A 21,738-nucleotide genomic window follows, 5' to 3' on the forward strand; every position below is an offset into this window, starting at 1 on the left:
AAATGTTGAAATAAGAAATTTTGCTAAAACAACCCTGTATCTTATAAATGACTATCTTTTAACAAAATTTGGATCATGAATTCAAGTTCTAGTTTATCTATGCATTAACAGTTAATGAACTGCTTTTAATGGTTTAGCATCACTGCAATTCATTAACTATTAACTTGAATGAAATTTTGCACATGGAAAACCATCCACAAAATTTTATATGGTATGAATGCTGAAATGATGCTTTGCACAAAGGATACAGAAAGTGAAAGTGCCTTGTTGCTTTGTAGCTTTTACTATATGAGACGTGGTGGTAAGGAATAATATATTGTAGAGGAATATATTCGAGTTATTCCCCAAGTTTTCCATGTCATCACTGTGACCCCTGACGCAGGTGCTAGTCACCGAAACAAGGCCTGTGTCGGGTCTTTTTGTCAAGGCTCATTCATTAAAGAACTGTGTTCCATTTTTAAAGGCCTGTGGTGCTGTTTTTTTGTTTGCACACAAAGGAGTTCATTTTCTAAGCCTTTCTTCATGTAAAACAGCATTATACATGCAGAAAGAGCTTATAAAATTGTCCAGGGCTATATGCACATAACAGACAGTATGAGTTACTGAACCACTGTACCTTTTTTTCAGTATGTTTCCTGGAGTTGGATGTTGGATGGAGCTAGAGTGGGGTTGTGCAATATGTACATATAAGAACATAAGTGTTGCTATACTGGGACAGACCAAAGGTCCATCACGCCCAGCATCCTGTTTCCAACAGTGACCAATCCAGGTTACAAGTACCTGGCAAGATCCCAAAACAGTACAATACTTATCCTAGAAATAAGCTGTGGATTTTCCCCAATTCCATCTTAATAATGGCTTATGGACTTTATCCAAACCTTTTTAAAACCCCACTAAGCTGCTTTTACTACATTCTCTTGCAACAAATTCCAGAGTTTAATTACATGCTGAGTTTTCTCTGATTTGTTTTAAATTTACTACTTTGTAGCTTTATTGCATGCCCCCAACTCCTAGTATTTTTGGAAAGAGCAAACATGTCTACCTGTTCCACTCCACTCATTATCTTATAGACCTCTATCACATCTCCCCTCAACCATCTTTTCTCCAAGCTGAAGAGCCCTAGCCACTTTAGCCTTTCCTCATAGGGAAGTCGTCCCATCCTTTCATTTTTGTCGCCCTTTTCTGTACCTTCTCTAATTCCACTGTATCTTTTTTGAGATGCTATGACCAGAATTGCACACAGTATTTGAGGTACAGTCATACCATAGAGCAATACATAGACATTATAAAGTCCTCATTTTGTTTTTCATTCCTGTCTTAATAATACCTAACATTCTATTTGCTTTTTTAGCCGCCGCTGCACATTGAGCAGAGGGTTTTAATGTTCAAGGTTCCACATTAGGAGTCCCTGACCAGGAAAAGGTTCTAATGACACCTAGATCCTTTTCCTGATCAGAGACTCCTAATGTGGAACCTTGCATCACGTAGTTATAGTTCAGGTTCCTCTTTCCCACATGCATCACAATACAACATATACCTATGCATGCAAATCTAGGAATGTATCTGAATTAAAGCAGTTCTGCAAAGAGGAGTGGCCTAAGATTTCTCAACGGTGATTTGAAAACCTGTTATCAAATTATAGGAAGCATTTGGTTGCAATAATTGCAGCTAAAGGTGGTATAACCAGTTATTAAGCGTAGGGAGCAGTTACTTTTTCCTGTATGGGCAATATGGATGTTGAATAACTTTGCCCCTGCCTCAGAGCAGCTGTATCTTACATAGTGCATCTATAGTAAATGATGGCAGAAAAAGACCTGGATGGTCCATGCAATTTGCCCAACAAGGCAGTCAGAATTCTATATGCCAATCTGCAGGTTGCACCTTTCTATGCTGTGTTTGAAGTGTGAATGCCATTTAAGATATCTTTTGATACCATTCTCTTTCTATATATGGATCCTGTGTGTTTATCCCATGCATTTTTGAATTCTGTCACTGCTTTTGTCCACACCACCCCCAACAACTTCAATTCATGTCCTCCAGTTCTACTGCTTTTCCTTCTCTGAAAAAGATTTGGTTGTATATTAATACTTTTCAAGTATTTAAATGTTTGTATCATCTCCCCTGTCCCTCCTTTTCTCTAGTGTATACATATTCAGATCTTAGTTTCTTCTCATACATCTTTTGGTGCAAACCTCATTCCATTTTTGTCACCTTTCTCTGAACTGCTTCAAGTCTTTTTATATCCTTAATAAAATACTCCAAAACTGAAGACAATGTTCCAAGTGGGGCCTCCCCAATGGCTTGTACTAGGGCATTAACACTTCCTTTCTTCTGCTAGATATACCTCTCTCCATGCAGACTAATATCCTTCTGTTTTTGGATACTGTCTTGTCACATTGTTTTACGAACTTGAGATCCTTGGACACTGTCACACCACAGTCCCTTTTCCTGGTCTGTGCATATCAGCTTTTCACCCCCTATCACATAGAGCTCTTTTGGATTTCTATATCCCAAGTGCATCATTCTGCACTTCCTCGCATTACATTTTAACTAAGGAACATTAGACCATTCTTCTTATTTTTGCAGATCATTTCTTATGTTTTCCGCTCCCTCTGGGGTGTCCCCTCTGATGACCTAGCCTCAGCTAAGGTCAGTGTTCATTGCCTTCTTTGCCTCAGGTACAAACTTAGATTGTGAGCCCTCCTGGGACAGCGAAATATCCAGTGTACCTGAATGTAACTCACCTTGAGCTACTACTGAAAAAAGGTGTGAGCAAAATCTAAATAAATTAAAAAAAAATTTTGTATCATCCACAAAAAGTCAACATTTTCCTCTAACCCTTTAGCAGTGTCACTCAAAAATACAATGAATCTGTCTAGGGATAGGATGTCATTGGCAATGCCACTGGAGGTGGGCACTGCAGTGCCAAGCACCCGCCCTGGAGTTTCACGTCTTCCAACTGGTGTCATAGAGCCATCAGTGGTAGCCACAGGCCCAATGAAGATTCCGCTGGGTAAGACTGGATTTTTTTCTTTCCTCTTGCCCATGATAACTGAGGCAGCAGGTGGTTTCACAACATAGTTCTTTCCTCTATCAAAGAACTCAATACCCAGAGTCATACTCCAATACCATCTTGGTCCTACCTCCCTTAAAAATATATATTTCGTAGACTTCTGGAAAGCATGGCAATGTTATTCTGTTCAGCTTCAAAAGTATTAGATGTCTTCCTGTCCTATGATATATATTGACTTTTAAATTGGTGAGCTATATAGTGATATGAAAAGTATTTATACCCCTTCTGATTTCCCTTGTTATTACATATATATCACACTAAATAGTTTTGATATTTAAACAAAATGCAATAGCAAGCAAAGGGAATCTAGGTAAACATATAAGATCATTTTAAAATTATAACAATTTATTTAAAGGAACAACATTATTTAACACTCATATCACTCATGTGAAAAAGTAACTGTCCCCTTAGTTAATCAACCAATTGACCAAATTTAATTGATAATTAGATTCATCTGAATGAATAGAACCAATCTTTATTGCAGTCAACTCACTGTATAATGAACAGTACCATGACAGTGAAGTAGTCACCACAAAGTTTCTACAGAAACACTATGCCACAATAAAAGCAAATTCCAGAAGAGATGAAAAAAAAGGCTGTTGAAATATATCAGTCTGGAAAGGGTTACAAAGCCATTTTTAAAGCTTCGGGACTCCACTGAACCACAGTGAGATCTATTATCTCCAAAGAGGGAAGACTTCGAACAATGATGAATCTTCCAGGGAGTGCCAAAATTACTCTGAGGGCACAGAAACAACTTATCCAGGAAGTTATAAAACATCTCAGAAGAATATCCAAAGAACTGTAGCCTCTCTAGCCTCAGCTAAGGTCAGTGTTCATGACTCCACAATAAGAAAGAGACTGGGCAGCAATGGGATTCATGGAAGAGTACCAAGGTGGAAACCATTGCTATCCAACAGTAACATCAATGTTCATCTCACAGTTGCCAAAAAAAAAAAACACCTGGATGATCCCCAAGCCTTTTGGAATAATATTTTATGGACAGATGCGCCAAAAGTGTAAGTCTTTGGACAACACAGATCACATTATGTCTGGCATAAAGCAACTACAGCATTCCACAGTAAGAACATCATACCAACAGCCAAACATGGTGGTGGTAGTGTGATGATGTGAAGATGCTTTCCAGCCTCAGGGCTTGGAAAACCATGAATTCTGCACTGAACTAGAAACTTATTAAGGAGAATGTCCAGTCATCAGTCCATGAGCTGGAGCTGAAGCATAATTGGGTTATGCAGCAAGACAATGATTCAAAACACAACGACAAGTCTACATGGCAATGGTCCAAATGAGCAGTTCATATACGAAAACCTATGAATGTGCCTGAATTAAAGCATTTCTGCAAAGAAGAGTGGGCTAATATTACTCAATAGTGATATGAAAGACAGATATCAAATTATAGGAAGCATTTGGTTGCAATAATTACTGCTAAAGGTGGTGCAACCAGTTATTAAGGGCAGGGGCAGCTACTTCTTCCTGTATGGGTGACATAATAGGTGTTGAATAACTTTGGGGTCCTTTTACTAAGGTGCACTGAAAAATGGGCTGAACTAGTGTAGGCACATGTTTTGGGCGCACACAGATCCATTTTTCAGTGCGCCTGTAAAAAAGGCCTTTTTAAAATTTTTGCCGAAAATGGACATGCGGCAAAATAAAAAATTGGCGCACATCCATTTTGGGTCTGAGACCTTACTGTCACCTATTGACTTAGCGGTAAGGTCTCATGCGGTACGGTAATTGTCTAGGGGCACAGAATGATGATTACCACCAGGTTTACGCCGCATGCCAGAAAAGAAAAATTATTTTCCGGCACGCGTAAAAAACAAAATTACCACCTGGGCCATGCGGTAGCCAGGTGGTAACTCTGAATTGACGCACGTTGGGTGCATGTAGGCACCTACATGGTTTAGTAAAAGGGCCCCTTTGTTCCTTATATAAATGAAGTTATAATTTTAAAACTTTGTTATGTGTTTACTCAGGTTCCCTTTGTCTACTATTACATTTTGTTTAAAGATCAGAAACCATTCAGTGTGATATATATGCAATAATAGAGGAAATCAGGAGGTAAATATTTTTTCGTATCACTGTACTTGGGAGTCTGTTTACTAAAGTGTGGTCAAGTTTTGTACAAAGCCTGTATGCTAACTGTTGCAAGTATTCCCATTATGTTTCTGATGAAAAGAAGAGGGAACCTCCAAGTGATGAAATGCAATACAGAAGAAAACTAGAAGTTGACCACAGTTGCCAAAAGAAGCCACAGGAATCGGTTGTCAGATCACACAGCAACTTTTAAGGAGGCAATTAATAGATCTAAAAACGTTTCCAGCTTGTGCAATCCCTGATAAAAAGCTTTAGACCTCATTACTACTTTGTCCCTTGTTCTTATTTTGAAACAAAAATCTGTGATTTAGTAAATGCTTATATCATGCTGTTATCCAGAGATGCGTGTGTTTAATTGTGCTTTACTTTGGTCCACTTAAGATAAGATAGGAGAATCTGAGCTTATTTTGGGATCACGTTGACCATCTATCTTGTCTCAAGATCAGCATTTTCATTGGGGTTTACAATTGATGGGTTCTATTTCTATGCCTGTTTTAGCTTCTATCATAAATGTACTATTGTGGGAGGGCAACCATCTGTCCCCTATTGAAAGGGCTTGGGTTGGATCCAAATATCCCTTACAATTTTCAACCTATTTTATCTTTACCGATTTTGGCAAAGTGTATTGGCTCAGTTGAATATTTCTCATTTGGTCAATGCTGCTATTTTAGATGCATATCAGTATGGCTTCCAGAAGTCCCATAATACTGAGTCACTCTTTTTGTCAACTGTTGACGTAGTGCTGAGGGGATTAGAGCAGTGAGATCATTTTTTCTATGTAATATTAGGTTTATTTGCAGCATTTGACACTGTTAATCATGAAATTCTGATACAACAGTTGAAGTGTTTTGGCATTTCAGGAACACGAGGTTTCTATTAGTGATGCAGTGTCAACAACATGGCCTCTTATTACAGGAGTGTCAAAAAGATCATATTTATCTGTCATCTTCTTTAACCTATGTAAGGTTTCATTCTGTCAGGCATTGGAATCTTTGGAAGTTTGTTATGGTATTATTCAGATGGTACCCAAGTTTAGTTTTCATTTGTTGGCCCTGTCTCAGAGGCAGTCCTCCATCTGCAGAAAATATTTGGTGCAATCTGAGGTCGGATGGAATCAAATTCGTATCATATGTGTCTAAAACAGAGGTAATACTAGTAAACTGTTCTGATTTTTCTGATATTCCTTCTCAAGTTTCACTTTGCAGTTTCCCTCTGAAGCTGTCTTTGTATGTACCTTGATTCTACCTTATCCTTTAGCTGCAAATTAGTTCTGCAATTAAAGTTCTTATTTTGAGGATCTTGAGTAAGCTAAAATCATTGGCCCCTTTTTCAAGTGCACGTTTGTTGCTTGGAATTTTTAGATTTGAACATGTTACTCAACACCTCTGTAATCTGCACTGGTTGCCATTTGTATCATAGATTAACTATACGATTCTTTTAATGATTCATCATGTTCTACATCATGCAGCTGCTAGATATTTGATTGATATGTTGTACCCTTATGTTCCTCATAGATCTCTATGTTCTCAGGCATTTCTTCTTTCTAATCTTCATTAAGAACAGTTTGTTGTGAAGATGCCAGAAAATGTTCCTTTTCACTTGCAGGTCCTAGAGAATGGAATCAGTTGCCTTTGAAGTTCTGCAGAATCATCGAGTCAGGCTGGCATATGGATTATCTGTAGACTGATGAATTCCAGAGACATCAACTTGTATGAGATATACTTGTAGTGCAGCTTGACGAGCCTGTAATTTAGAACATAGCCATGTTTTGGTATTTTTGTGTTTTCTGATTTGGGGTGATTTTAATTGAAGGTATTTGTTGAATATATGCTACTATTTTATGTATATTTTATTGTACTCTGCCTTGTTAAAGGTGGATAAGTAATACATTTTAAGCTTAACTTTTATTGTATGACCCAACATGGACTGTGTTTTGGCCTTTGCCTGCATCAGGGGTCTAAACAAAAGTAAAAACACTCAAAAACACATAAAATGACATACAAAAAAACACAAAAGCTGTATGGACAACAATTAAATATGAACATAAATAATTTATCAAAAATAATCTTAAAAATGAAAATGGAATTGGAGTGCTATATGATCATTTTGTTTCTATATTTGTTTCTTCACAGGAGGAGGCTTTTGCCCCACGGCGCTATGTAAGCCACATTGAGCCTGCAAATAGGTGGGAAAATGTGGGATACAAATGTAATAAATAAATATGATAGTATAAAATAATAAAATGGTAGAATGATTTCAAAACAAATCGAGGCATTAATAATACTATGCACCTGAAAAGTGTATTCCTCTGCTTGTTTTTGAAATTGTTTTAACCATTTTATTGTGTTGTATTATCATACAGCATTCCAATTCCATTTTCATTTTAAGATTTATTTTTGGTAGAATGTCCACATTTGTTATTATGCACATAACTTTTGTTTTTTTTTAAATGCCATTTCATATATTTTTGTTTAAGTCTATAATTTACTTGTTTAGACCCCCTGATGCAAGCAAAGGCTGAAACATGGTCTCTGTTAGGTTGTACAATAAAGTTGTTGTGTGATCTGATAACTGATTCCTGGGGCTTCTTTTGGGAATCATGGCCAACTTCTGGTTTCCCACTATATTTCCAACAAGTCCAGTTTACAATTATATTAATAGCTTGATGTTTGTTGTCAACATCTGCCTGCATCAGGGCAATTATCAATTCAATAAAATCCAGAAATACAGGGGGGAATTCTGTAAATGGTACCCAAAGTTAGGCACTGGGATGAGCTACAGAGCACCCTTTATACAATACTAGCTTAGCTCAGATTTTGTGCCTACCTTTGGGTACCAAAACACCATCAGTCCCAGGCACCTGATCCTTCAAATGTCATGAAGTGGCAGAGCAGGCACAAAACAACTCTTACAAATGAACTAATTTAACATATTCCCAAAGATTTTTTGGTTCTTTATGGGATCATCAGAATTCTCTGCATCAACGCTGCTTACTGAACCTTCAATAAGCAGCGTTGATGCTGGGAATTCTGATGATCCCTGGACATTCTGCCAGCCTTGCTCAATGGTAGCTACACCCCTGGTGCCAATCCTACCTCTGTTCCACCTATATTCTACCCTCATGAATCTCTCTGCACATGTTATGTAACTTAGGTAGTATTTTTTTTTGTTTGTTTCATTTGTACCCCGCACTTTCCCACTCATGGTAGGCTCAAGTATGTTTCTCTGTGCTTATTTTTTACACACCTACAGTGGGGGAAATAAGTATTTGATCCCTTGCTGATTTTGTAAGTTTGCCCACTGACAAAGACATGAGCAGCCCATAATTGAAGGGTAGGTTATTGGTAACAGTGAGAGATAGCACATCACAAATTAAATCCGGAAAATCACATTGTGGAAAGTATATGAATTTATTTGCATTCTGCAGAGGGAAATAAGTATTTGATCCCCCACCAACCAGTAAGAGATCTGGCCCCTACAGACCAGGTAGATGCTCCAAATCAACTCGTTACCTGCATGACAGACAGCTGTCGGCAATGGTCACCTGTATGAAAGACACCTGTCCACAGACTCAGTGAATCAGTCAGACTCTAACCTCTACAAAATGGCCAAGAGCAAGGAGCTGTCTAAGGATGTCAGGGACAAGATCATACACCTGCACAAGGCTGGAATGGGCTACAAAACCATCAGTAAGACGCTGGGCGAGAAGGAGACAACTGTTGGTGCCATAGTAAGAAAATGGAAGAAGTACAAAATGACTGTCAATCGACAAAGATCTGGGGCTCCACGCAAAATCTCACCTCGTGGGGTATCCTTGATCATGAGGAAGGTTAGAAATCAGCCTACAACTACAAGGGGGGAACTTGTCAATGATCTCAAGGCAGCTGGGACCACTGTCACCACGAAAACCATTGGTAACACATTACGACATAACGGATTGCAATCCTGCAGTGCCCGCAAGGTCCCCCTGCTCCGGAAGGCACATGTGACGGCCCGTCTGAAGTTTGCCAGTGAACACCTGGATGATGCCGAGAGTGATTGGGAGAAGGTGCTGTGGTCAGATGAGACAAAAATTGAGCTCTTTGGCATGAACTCAACTCGCCGTGTTTGGAGGAAGAGAAATGCTGCCTATGACCCAAAGAACACCGTCCCCACTGTCAAGCATGGAGGTGGAAATGTTATGTTTTGGGGGTGTTTCTCTGCTAAGGGCACAGGACTACTTCACCGCATCAATGGGAGAATGGATGGGGCCATGTACCGTACAATTCTGAGTGACAACCTCCTTCCCTCCGCCAGGGCCTTAAAAATGGGTCGTGGCTGGGTCTTCCAGCACGATAATGACCCAAACATACAGCCAAGGCAACAAAGGAGTGGCTCAGGAAGAAGCACATTAGGGTCATGGAGTGGCCTAGCCAGTCACCAGACCTTAATCCCATTGAAAACTTATGGAGGGAGCTGAAGCTGCGAGTTGCCAAGCGACAGCCCAGAACTCTTAATGATTTAGAGATGATCTGCAAAGAGGAGTGGACCAAAATTCCTCCTGACATGTGTGCAAACCTCATCATCAACTACAGAAGACGTCTGACCGCTGTGCTTGCCAACAAGGGTTTTGCCACCAAGTATTAGGTCTTGTTTGCCAGAGGGATCAAATACTTATTTCCCTCTGCAGAATGCAAATAAATTCATATACTTTCCACAATGTGATTTTCCGGATTTAATTTGTGATGTGCTATCTCTCACTGTTACCAATAACCTACCCTTCAATTATGGGCTGCTCATGTCTTTGTCAGTGGGCAAACTTACAAAATCAGCAAGGGATCAAATACTTATTTCCCCCACTGTATATCCACAAGCAATTTTATAAGAGCCTACTTTTATTTACTTAGGGGTCCTTTTACAAAGTCACGGCAGAAAGTAACCTTAGTGCACCCTTACATGGGGTTTTCTAGCGCTAAGGGCATTTGTACTGCAGCAGTAAAATGGCCACTTTTCTATTTTTGGTATTAATGGTCATTCGCTAATGTTGCCATTAGAACAGCCATTAAAAACAATTACCTCATGTGCACTTCCTGCCACCCATTATGTAGGTGGTAAGTACTAATGCAGTAATTTTGCACTGATTCATTAGCAAGCGGCAGGGCATTTTTGTGCCGCTGGTACATGCTGGTACAGTGTACCGACACGACACCTTTTCTTCCCTTTCCCACTCATCTCCCCCATGTCCCCTCTCTTCCACGGCCACAGCTGCTTTTCTCAATGAGCAGCAGCAGCACTGCGGGCACAGGTCTGCAAGGAGTAGTACGCGTGGGGCTGCACATGCTATGTTGGCTCTGCTGTGCCCTGCCTCAGAACAGGAAGTTGACATCAGAAGGGCAGGGGATCGGCACAGCCGACAGCAGCTCGCATCTGAGTGCTATGGTTTTGTGCCTTTTACTCTTTGATTTGGCCAGTGACACTGCTGCACGTTGGGAGCAGCAGCAGAGGAGGTAAGGGGAGAAATGCTGGATGTGGAAAGAGGAGGCAAAGGGAGAAATGCTGTATGGGGAGAGAGGGGCAAGGGGAGGAAGACTGGATGAGGAGAGAGGGGTCAAGGGGAGAAATGTTGGATGGGGAGAGAGGGGTCAAGAAATGTTGGATGGGGAGAGAGGGGTCAAGGGGTGAAATGCTGGATGGGGAGAGAAGGGCAAGGGGAAAAATACTGGATTAGGAGAGAGGGGTCAAGGGCAGAAATGTTGGATGGGGAGAGAGGGGTCAAGGGGTGAAATGCTGGATGGGGAGAGAGGGTAAAAAGGGAGAAATGCTGGATGGGAGGAGAGAGGGGGCAAATGCTGGATGGAAGTGGGGAGAAGAGCGAGGGGGACATGCTGGTTGAGAATGGGGAGGAGAGAGAGGGCAAATTCTGAATGGATATGTGGAGGACAGAGAGGGCAAATGCTAGATGGAAGTGGGGAGGAGAGGGGGAAAAATGCTGGACGGATACAACAAGGAGAGAGAGGGGGCAAATGCTGGATGGATACGAGGAGGAGAGAGAGGGGCAAGCTGTAGGTAGACACAGTCAAAAGAGGGAAATTGAAGATTGGATAGTAAGAAAGAACTAATTGTGGATAAAGACAGAAAATAAAAAAAGCTGAAAGGAAAACGAGGAAAGAAAAACGACATACAGGAAATCCTGGCAATAGAGTAAAGGGAAGACGATGAAAGTAGAAACCAGAGACTGGGACCAACACAAATGAAAAGAAGTACATGGCCAGATAAAGGTAAAAAAAAAGAATTTTATTTTAAGATAAAGTAGTGTGGTAGCTGTGCTAATTTTTTTTGTTCTATTTGTAGTTGTTAATTTGTAACGTAGTGAATGGAATATTTGAAATTTACATATGTTATTTTTATAGCAAGGGGAAAATATTTGTGTTTTTCTGGTGTTATCCTGCATGCCAGAGTCAGATTTTGGGGGGGGTTTCAGCTGATTTTTTTGTCTACGTATTTTATTAATTTATGGTCAGTCTTAGGGGATCTTTTGTTGGGCCTAGGGACTTGTGTACCATTTTCAATGATGCCTTTTTATATGCTCCATGGTTGGTAAAATGGGTGTGACTACTGTGGGGGTGTGGCTACTGCAGGGGTGGAGCTACAGATAGTGACCCTGCCTTTAAAGTTGGCACTGTATGAGTACGGTACCTTTTTTCCTACAAAAAAAGCATTGGTGAGCGGTAATGTAGATCGCTAACTTATTAGCAGAGACACACCCACTCTCCGCCCCAGATACCCCCTCTCAACAAAAAACTGAAAAAAATAGTTGATAGTGTGAGGTAGAGCATGCACATTTGGAACTTACCACAGGACGCTTGAGTACATCAAGCCCTTTTAAGCTGTGGTAAGCACACGCTAGCATGTACTTTTTAAAAGGATCCCTTATTTATTTATTAAGTCTTATTTACTACCTTTTTGAAGAAATTCGACCAAGGCACAATACAGCAAGAATAAGCCGGACATAGTCAACAGAAAATTACAATAGTAACATTATTCAAACAGTACAAATTATAGCACAGTATGCTATATACAATGCTAAAACAATACACAATAAAACATCATGTATAATGTCTCTCCCTCATATACCACCACCACTATGTAGCTTCCTCAGTCAGCTTTCCCTGCCTCTTCCTATGCTTCTTGGCTCATTGGCAGTGTTACTTTCTCTCTCACATGCTGGCTTTTTACATGGGCTAATCAATAGAAATAAAATGAAACGTGGAAAAGAAAACAAGATGATACCTTTTTTATTGGACAAACCTAGTACATTTTAAACTTAGTCCAATAAAAAAGGTATCTTATTTTCTTTTCTATGTTTTATTTTATTTCTATTGATTACCTTTAAGAGTGGACTAACACGGCTACCACATCTCTCTACATGGGCTAAGAAATTACAGATACATGTGTCTCCAACTGATCTTCAACTCTTCCATATTCTCTTATTATGCTGCTCACTTAAGGTATACCTTTCTTTCAAGGTAATATCTATGATAGCGGTCCAAAACTATGGGTTGTGACCCTAAATGAGATTATAAAATTCTCATTTCGGTTTTTCCATTTATTAAATGTTTATTTTTCCAATAAAGAAAAATACAGGCATTCCAAAGAAAAAAATAAACCATACACACAGCTCCGTTACATTTTGAAGATCAAATCCAAATCTTGGAGATACTACTGAGATAATCCACTAAGAAAACATACACAATTAAGAATAATTACAGGATGGAGATAAAGATTCTAAAACCTATAATACAATCTGTCACACAAATATCATAGGTAAATATTAACCTCATTTTGTAGAGAAAAATCCCTCTAAATGAATTGGATCTAAAAAAATATATAGGAATGATTCTCATGAGTGACCAAGCATATATTTGCAGGGAAACAATTTAGTTGTTAATTTTTTTTTTAAATTTCTTATCCTGCACTATCCTACAATGAACATACACAGTATCAATTTATTAAGAGAAATAAAATAATAAGAACAAACAAAGCTTAAATCAAATAATAAAACATAAAAATAAAGATAGCATCAGCCATACAGCAGCTATGCCACTTGTGTGCCCTTACAGAACTGTGTAGGTGCTCTCCTGGCACTTTCATGAGTATATGTGCACTTTTATACAGAGTGGTAGATTCAGTAAATGGCGCCTAAAAATAAAAATCAGTGCCAAAAACCCCCGCTTAAGAGTTATTCTATAAACTGTGCCTAAAGTTTGGCATGGTTTATTTATTTATTTTATTTATTTATTACATTTGTATCCCACATTATCCCACCTTTTTGCAGGCTCAATGTGGCTTACAATTCATCGTGGATACTGGAAATAGAAAAGAATGTACATTTGGTTTTACAGCAAGTTTTAGGCACATGATGGTGAAATACATAGTACTGGAAATAGAAAAGAGTATACATTTGTTTTAGCAGAAGTTTTGGGTACATGATGGTGAGATACATAATAGTGTTAAAGCCATAGACATTAGGTACATGATAGTGTGAAAGCAAAATACATTAGAGAACATTCCTGGATATCTTAAAGAATGTAGAGTTACGCGTGTTGTTCTTTATGATATATTTTGTCGAAGAGATAAGTTTTCAGGAGTTTGCGGAAATTGGTTTATAGAATAATGCTTAAGTGTTATGGTCACACGTAAATTTAGGTGCTACCATTTGCACCAACGAAAACATGGTGCAAATGCCTGTACCTAAATTTATGTATGGAGCACCCTTATTCTGCATTTACGCACGTAACTCAAAACCATGCCTCTGTTCCACCCTGAAATGCCCATGACTGTCCCCTTTCCACACCTCCTTTTCTGGGTCGAGTGTAAATTTTAGGTGTGGATCATGCGCCTAACTTTACATGCGTTAACACATTACATATTCTAATTAGTGTCAATAATTGCTTGTTAAAAAGCCAATTATTGGAACTAATTGGCTTATTAAATTACACGTGCTAAGTGGCGCCATGCCTAAGTTTACACGGGTAATTTTTAGCGACTTTTATAAAATTAGGGAGATAGGGATCAGTTCTATAAAGTGCGCCAAAATTTAGGCTCCAAAATGCAGTGTTTTGAGAGTATACAGCATTTGGGCACTCAGATTGCATTATAGAATAGTAGCCTAAGTTGGCATTTACACACCAACATTTAAGTATGCCCACCTACATCATGTCTATAATAGGCATAAATGAGTGCACCCATATGTAACACTTGAGCACATAAATGCAAGTATTCTATAACCTACACATGCAAATGTTTGACACGCCCATGACCCAACCATGGGCCTCCTCCTGTGCTTGCCCTCTTGCATTTGCATGCCATGCAACTTGCAGTTGGAGGGTGCCCTTCTTCTTTCTGTTCCTCTTTTAAGACAGATTCATCATGAGGAAACCAGGAGGTGCACATTTTCAACTGCAGGTCTAAGAGAGTGGAATGAACTACCAGTTGAAGTTCAAGGTCAGGCAGATGACAGCTGAAGGGTTATCTATTTAAATTAGTGTATAGAACATTTTTAGACTGAGCTAATAAGGTTCACTGTAGCACTGCTGTAAGGGTTGCTAATTTTTATCAATGTAAAGAGCCCAACTGCACAGAAACAAAATGCTTATAGCTCTGGCACCATCTGACACAAACCCATATCACATGTGAGAAACCACACCCTGTTCCCAGCAATTAAATAGATGAAGGGCAATTCTATAAACCAAATGCTTACATTTACATGTGTATTATGCATGCAAATGTACAGAGTAAGGACATGGGTGAATGTTTTCATAAAGGCAGTTAATAAATCCCAATAAATAAATAAATATCATGCAAATATACCTACAAAAGGAGTGGAGGAACAGCCTAATGATCAGTGCAGTGGTCTGAAAACCAGGGGAACCAAGTTTAATTCCCACTGCAGCAAGTCATTTAACCCTCCACTGCCCCAGGTACGAAATAAGTACCAGTATACAATATATAAACCACTTTCATTGTAACCACAGAAAGGTGATATATCACATCCCATTCCTTTTTCTTTCATTCTCATCCCCTTACATAGCTGTGTAAATGTCAATATTCTGATGAAATATTCACTTAATTTACATAGCAAGGATTGGCAAGGAGGGTATATACATGGGTGGGTCATAAGCAGAGTCCCCACTTACATAGGTAACTAACCAAATACTTGGCCCTGTTTACTAAGCTGCTTTAAGGATGCGCTAGCATTTTTAGCATGCATTAAATGCTAAAGACACTCATAGGACTATATGGGTGTCTCTAGCATTTAGCGTATGCTAATTTTAGGCTGCGCTAAAAACGCTAGTGCATCTTAGTAAACAGGGCCTACTATGTTAAACACATCCCAGCTGCATTTAGGTACTCATAATTACACCAGATATATGACTGGCATAAGTGTTGTTGCCTAGATGTTGGGGGGGCGTCAATACTAGGTTACACGTTTACTCTATTTTTTCTCTTACATCAGTTAAGGTCAGTGCGGCCTTTTTTCGATCATGATACTTTTCAATCTTTACTTCTCTCACTTTTCACGACACGCTTGGACTACTGCAGTGTTATTTACTTAGGTATTTCCGCCTCACTACTCAAAAGATTACAGACACTACAAAACACAGCCATCCATCTACTTAGAGGGGCATAATGGAACAGAAACGCCTATCTCCATGGGCGTTAATCTCCGAGAACGGGTCCGTGAAGGGGCGGGGCGGATCGTATTTTTTAAAAGAAAAAGACGCCCATGTTTTATTCGTCAAGGTGTGAGCTGGGCGATTTTGCTTTTCAGCGATAATGGAAAATGAAATCGCCCAGCTCAAAAACGAATAAATCCAAGGCATTTGTTCGTGGGAGGGGCCAGGATTCATAGTGCACTGGTCCCCCTCACATGGCAGGACACCAACCGGGCACCCTAGGGGGCACTTTTACAAAAAACAAATAAAAGGTAAAAGAGCTCCCAGGTGCATAGCACCCTTCCCTTGGGTGTTGAGCCCCCCAAATCCCCCTCAAAACCCACTGCCCACAAGTCTACATCATTACTATAGCCCTAAGAGGTGAAGGGGGGCACCTACATGTGGGTACAGTGGGTTTGGGGGGGGTTGGACGACTAATAGCATTAAGCAGCACAATTGTAACAGGTAGGGGGGGGGATGGGCCTGGGTCCACCTGCCTGACGTCCACTGCACCCCCTAACAACTGCTCCAGGGACCTGCATACTGCTGCTTGGGAGGAGGGTATGACATTTGAGGGTGAAAGTAAAAAGTTGTGAAACATCATTTGTTGTGGTGGGAGGGGGTTAGTGACCACTGGGGGAGTCAGGGGAGGTCATCCCCGACTCCCTCTGGGGGTCATCTGGTAATTTAGGGCACTTTTGGGGGCCTTATTCGTAAAAAAACAGGGTCCAGGAAAAGTGTCCTAAATTCTAGCTCAAAACTGTTCCATTATCGGCGAAGGGCGCCCATCTCTGTTCGCCCGATAACCACGCCCCAGTTCCTCCTTCGACACGCCTTCGACACGCCCCCGTCCACTTTGTCCGCATCCGCGACGGAGTGCAGTTGAAAGCGACCCAAATTCGGCTTTTGATTATACCGCGTTATTCGTTTTTGTGAGATAAACGCCCATCTCCCGATTTAGGTCGGAACTTGGGCGTTATTCTCGTTCGATTATAAGCAGGTTAGTCACCTACAGAAACATGATCATGTTACTCCTGCCTTAAAAGACCATCACTGGCTTCTGGTCTTCTATCGGATCCACTTCAAAACCTTGCTTTTGGCTTTTAAGTCCTTTCACCAGGGCACACCTTTATATCTCTCATCGTATCGTCTCATCGTATCGTATCGTCTTACCAGGACCCTGTTTAGCACAAATGGAAAATACTCGCCATAATGCCTTTTTCTTTGTAGCCCCATATCTGTGGAACTCCATGCCCTTAGTCACACGCAGAGAAACCAATCTCATGAAATTTAAAGTAAATTTAAAAACATGGTTGTTCCAGCAGACATTTTCCATTGAGTGAGGCACTTCTTTTGGGTGCTGGTTCCTGAGAAGGAATGTGTACAATTACCAGTTCTATTGGATATTCTTGGTTAATAATGTAGCTCTCTTGTATGTATGTTCTACTTCCCTGTCTGACTATTATAGTTCTGTTCTATGCTTCGATTTAATTTGTAAATCACTTTGATCTGTATGTCAGTTAAAGCGGTATATCAACCCATGAATAAATAAATATAATAGAACCTAACCACCTAGATTCTTTTAAAAAAATAGGCTCCTACCACATGGCCTTGGGGCACCTATACAGAGGCACCTAGTTATAGAATAACCCCCTTAGTGTAGGACCTAGGTAATTGCCTCTTCTCTTCACAGCAGTCACCAGCCTGACCCCGTTCTCCCTCTTGTCACTGTTGCCACAACCAGCCCAGATCTGCTCTTCCTCCCCTTACTGCCACCACTGCTAGCCCTGATCTGCTATCCCTTCTTCTGCTACCAAGCTCCAGCACCAGCCCAAGCATCCACTTATTCACTTTGCTGCTGGATTCCTACCACTAACCCAAGCCTCCTCTCACTTTTCCTCATCTTGTGCCAATTATCTCCACAAGACCGGGGCTGCTTTCCTTCTCCCCAGCTCCTTCCTGGTGATCACTATGACAATCCTTTTCCTGCTCTGCTGATGCAGAGGAGGCAATTTTGAAAAGGGGACTACTACTACTACTATTTAGCATTTATATAGCGCTACAAAGCGTAAGCAGCGCTGCACAAACATAGAAGAAAGACAGTTCCTGCTCAAAGAGCTTACAATCTAATAGACAAAAATAATAAAGTAAGCAAATCAATTAATGTGTAGAGGAAAGAGGAGAGGAGGGTAGGTAGAAACAAGAGGTACAAGTGGTTACAAGTCAAAAGCAATGTTGAAGAGCTGGGCTTTCAATCTAGATTTAAAGATGGTCAAGGATGGGGCAAGACGTTGGGACTCAGGAAGTTTATTCCAGGCGTAGGGTGCAGCGAGACAGAAGGAGCAAAGTCTGGAGTTGGCAGAAGAAGATGGGAGGAAGAGATGAAAATGCTTCAGTGGTGGAATAGAATAAGGGGGTAAGTGTGATGAGGAGGGAAAACATCAGGTTTGGGGAGGGGAAGAGAGAAGAAAGTTGAGGATAATTCTGAAGGGAATGAAGGAGCTTGGTAGAGTTGAGCCTGAGAGAGTGAGAGAGAAGGGATATGGTGGTAGAAGCACGACTGAATTGGGGAGCAGGAAGTGGTGAATGACTGAATCTGATAGGGAGTTAGTGATGGAAATGTGTTTTAATATGAACTATGGTAGGTGGTATAAGACTAATAAATAGCATACATAACACAAATATATGAACTGGAATTTGAAATGAGCAGAAGGAAACTGTCAAGCACAAAAACCAGCTGTGAGCAAATCAGCTGTGGATGATCTGTTCTGTTATGATAGAAGGATAGTTCAGCTTTTAAAGATAATTTAAAAAAACTAAACAAAACACTCCATTGCATCACACCAGTTCTCTGATCTTCCCCCATTTCCTCCCTTTCATAGAGGTCTGCTTTTTGGCATAATCATGTTCAGTAAAGATTCCCTTCCACAGGCACAGAATGGGACAAAATTATAAAAAAGATACAGTTCGGATGGAGAGTTGGTATTGGGTTATATATGGGAATTTATGTGCTCACCTATCAGAGTGGAAGAATCTCAGTTCACTAGACTAGGTGGGACAATTTGGTCTTTATCTGCCATCATCTGCTATGTCATTATGTTTCCTTAATATTCACTGCAGATCACTAAAATGAAGCCAAATTTTTTTCCGGAGGTGGGGTGGGGGGGAGGCCCTAGGCTGATTTCTGAGAACTGCTCTACCTTTTTAATATTACCAACCTCTATGAAAGTTGGCTACCATTGTAAGTATTTCCTTGGTCTCGCTTTGGAAGGCATCCTGAATGCAGCGGGTGAAATGTGTTTCATGTGTGCTGTTGTAGCAGTCCTCACACAGCAGAACGTTGTCTGTTATGCAATAGAGAATGACATCCTTCTCTGGATGAAGATAGCACTTCAAATGGTGGCTAGTATCAAGGACGGCATCTCCTAGTGTATGGGATGTGAAGGCCTTGTTGCCATGGATGGTCTCAAGACACTGGCTGCAGTAATTCAAGTTGCAGGTGATGCACTTTTTGATGGAGGTGCGAATGAATTTTCTGTCACAGAGATGGCAGAACAATTTGTTTTCATAAGGAAGTATATCCATGGATTTCAGTTTTGCTGCACCAAATCTTTGTCTTTGATCAGAAACAACAATCTGCATGAGATAATTCTCTGGGAATTTAATTTCCATGGGACTCTCAAAGTGGAATTCAGACTTGCAGAGTGGGCATTTGACAGAAACTTGACCCCTCCGGTCTATTTTCATTTTACTCTTCATCATCTGCAAGCAGTTTTCACACAACGTATCATCACACGGCAACAAATAAGGGTTCAGAAAAAATTTTGAACATCCGAAGCACACCAACTCTGGATACATAGGTCCAAAAAATGCTTCACAGTCCTTGAAGCTCATAAGGGTCGATGATTCATCATCCTTTCTAAAATCCAAAGAAACACAACATTGTCAGATCACAAACTGCAGTCACGATGTATATGATTTTCTCACAACTTTAACAGAAGTGGGCAACCAGAACTGGCAGGAGATCAGATTTAACTCCCTGTGATGTTCCAATGCTATTTTAGGGCGCTGTTGGAGGAGTGGCCTAGTGGTTAGCATGGTGGACTTTGGTCCTGGGGAACTGGGTTCAATTCCCACTGCGGGCACAGGCAGCTCCTAGTTACTCTGAGCAAGTCACTTAACCCTCCATTGCCCCAGGTACAAATAAGTACCTGTATACAATATGTAAGCCGCATTGAACTTGCTATGAGTGGGAAAGCACGATGTACAAATGTAACAAAATAAATAGAGTAGGAAATCAATCATTGGGGCAAGAGAGAGGGGACTTAAATTGGAGCACAAAAGAAACAAGAGCTTTCTTTTTAATGGAGCATGCCCTGCATTCTATATGTAAACCAGCCCCCTGCTTATAATTCTTCATCTATCTTTGAACTGTGCAGAATAAGGGTCATTGGGGTCCTTTTACTAAGGTGTACTAACGGGATTAACATGTGCTAAATGCTAAGAAGCCCAGTTTATACCTATGGGCTTCTTAGCATTTAGTGCATGCTAACCATTAGCGCGTTCTAAATCCATCGCCTCACCTTAGTAAAAGGACCCCATTGTGAATACTACTACTACTACTATTTAGCATTTTTATAGCGCTACAAAGCATACGCAGCGCTGCACAAACATAGAAGACAGTCCCTGCTCAAAGAGCTTACAATCTGTTTCAATCATGACTAAGTCACAAAATATTGCCGTAAATGACTAAATGACCACTGGAGGGATTAAAGCATGACCCATAAGCACGGCTGGCACAAATTATTCAAATAGAAATGTAAACTTTCACAGTCTTTTTATCAGTTCTATCACCTGATTCTACCCAGATTGTTACAGCCTTAACATGTGTTATTTGCTCCTTGTCACATATTATAGGGCACTAAAGTGCATTCTATTACTGTAACACACATTAGTACTGTGGATTATATAGTAATGAGATGCAAAGCATGCAAAACAGCTCATGCCTACATAAATTGAATAATGTGGCTTGCAGTGACCAACACAGAAGGCACTATTCCTGGAAGAATACTGCCAGCAAAATGTTGGTGGTATTTTTCAGTCCTGGGAATATCGGGCCATAAGCCACGACCTGGTGCTCCTAGGTCCCTTCTGAAAGGGGCTGGCACTGGGAATCAAGAGCTGCCTTCTGTATCATTTAATCCCAATTGGCAAACCCTTCACCCTGATCCTCCCTCCCCCCCCCAATAACAACCCCCCTGCTCCAAAGAGCCCTCCAATGACAACTCTCTGCCTTGAAGACCCCCTCCCCCTATTACCCAAAGCATCCCCCACTCATCTGCCCTGGGTCTACCTTAAGAGTTCCCTGCAGTATTATTATGCTGCTTTAAGAACACAATACAATTTAACGTAATGCAGAAATATGCAGTTCCTTGTAAAATTCTTCCCTTCCCATCTTAGGTTTCAAATGTTTGAGAGAAAAATATAATTGGTCTGTTACACTGTCAAATGGCTACAGTGATAAGTGCTTCTGGAATTTTAAGCAGATAAATAAAAACATTATTTGCTTCATGTCTTCGAAAAATAAACATTAACATGGGGGTAATTCTATAAGTGGGCAGTTATATTTAGGTGCCCCATTTAAAGAAATATGTTCAAGGAACACATTTTCTAATCTCTTTTCTTAATCAAGCCCCTAAAATTTGGAATTCTTTACCAGTTTCAGGGGTCCTTTTACTAAGCTGCGGGGAAAAAGGGACCTGCGGTTGCAGAAGGGCTGTTTTTCCCATGTGTCAGAGAACTTTTTACTGCAGCAGGTAAAATGCTCCCCCTCCCCCCCAAAAAATGACCATG

At 40.4% G+C, this 21,738-nt stretch overlaps 1 protein-coding gene across 1 annotated transcript in view; it reads right to left on the minus strand.

The window, feature by feature from the left end:
• The window catches only part of FAM124B (family with sequence similarity 124 member B), a 103,692-nt gene that overhangs the window by 357 nt on the left and 81,597 nt on the right, over nucleotides 1-21,738 (minus strand). The gene's annotated exons all lie outside the window — the stretch shown is intronic.

The sequence above is a fragment of the Microcaecilia unicolor genome, chromosome 10, assembly GCF_901765095.1.
Source record: "Microcaecilia unicolor chromosome 10, aMicUni1.1, whole genome shotgun sequence".
Taxonomy (NCBI): domain Eukaryota; kingdom Metazoa; phylum Chordata; class Amphibia; order Gymnophiona; family Siphonopidae; genus Microcaecilia; species Microcaecilia unicolor.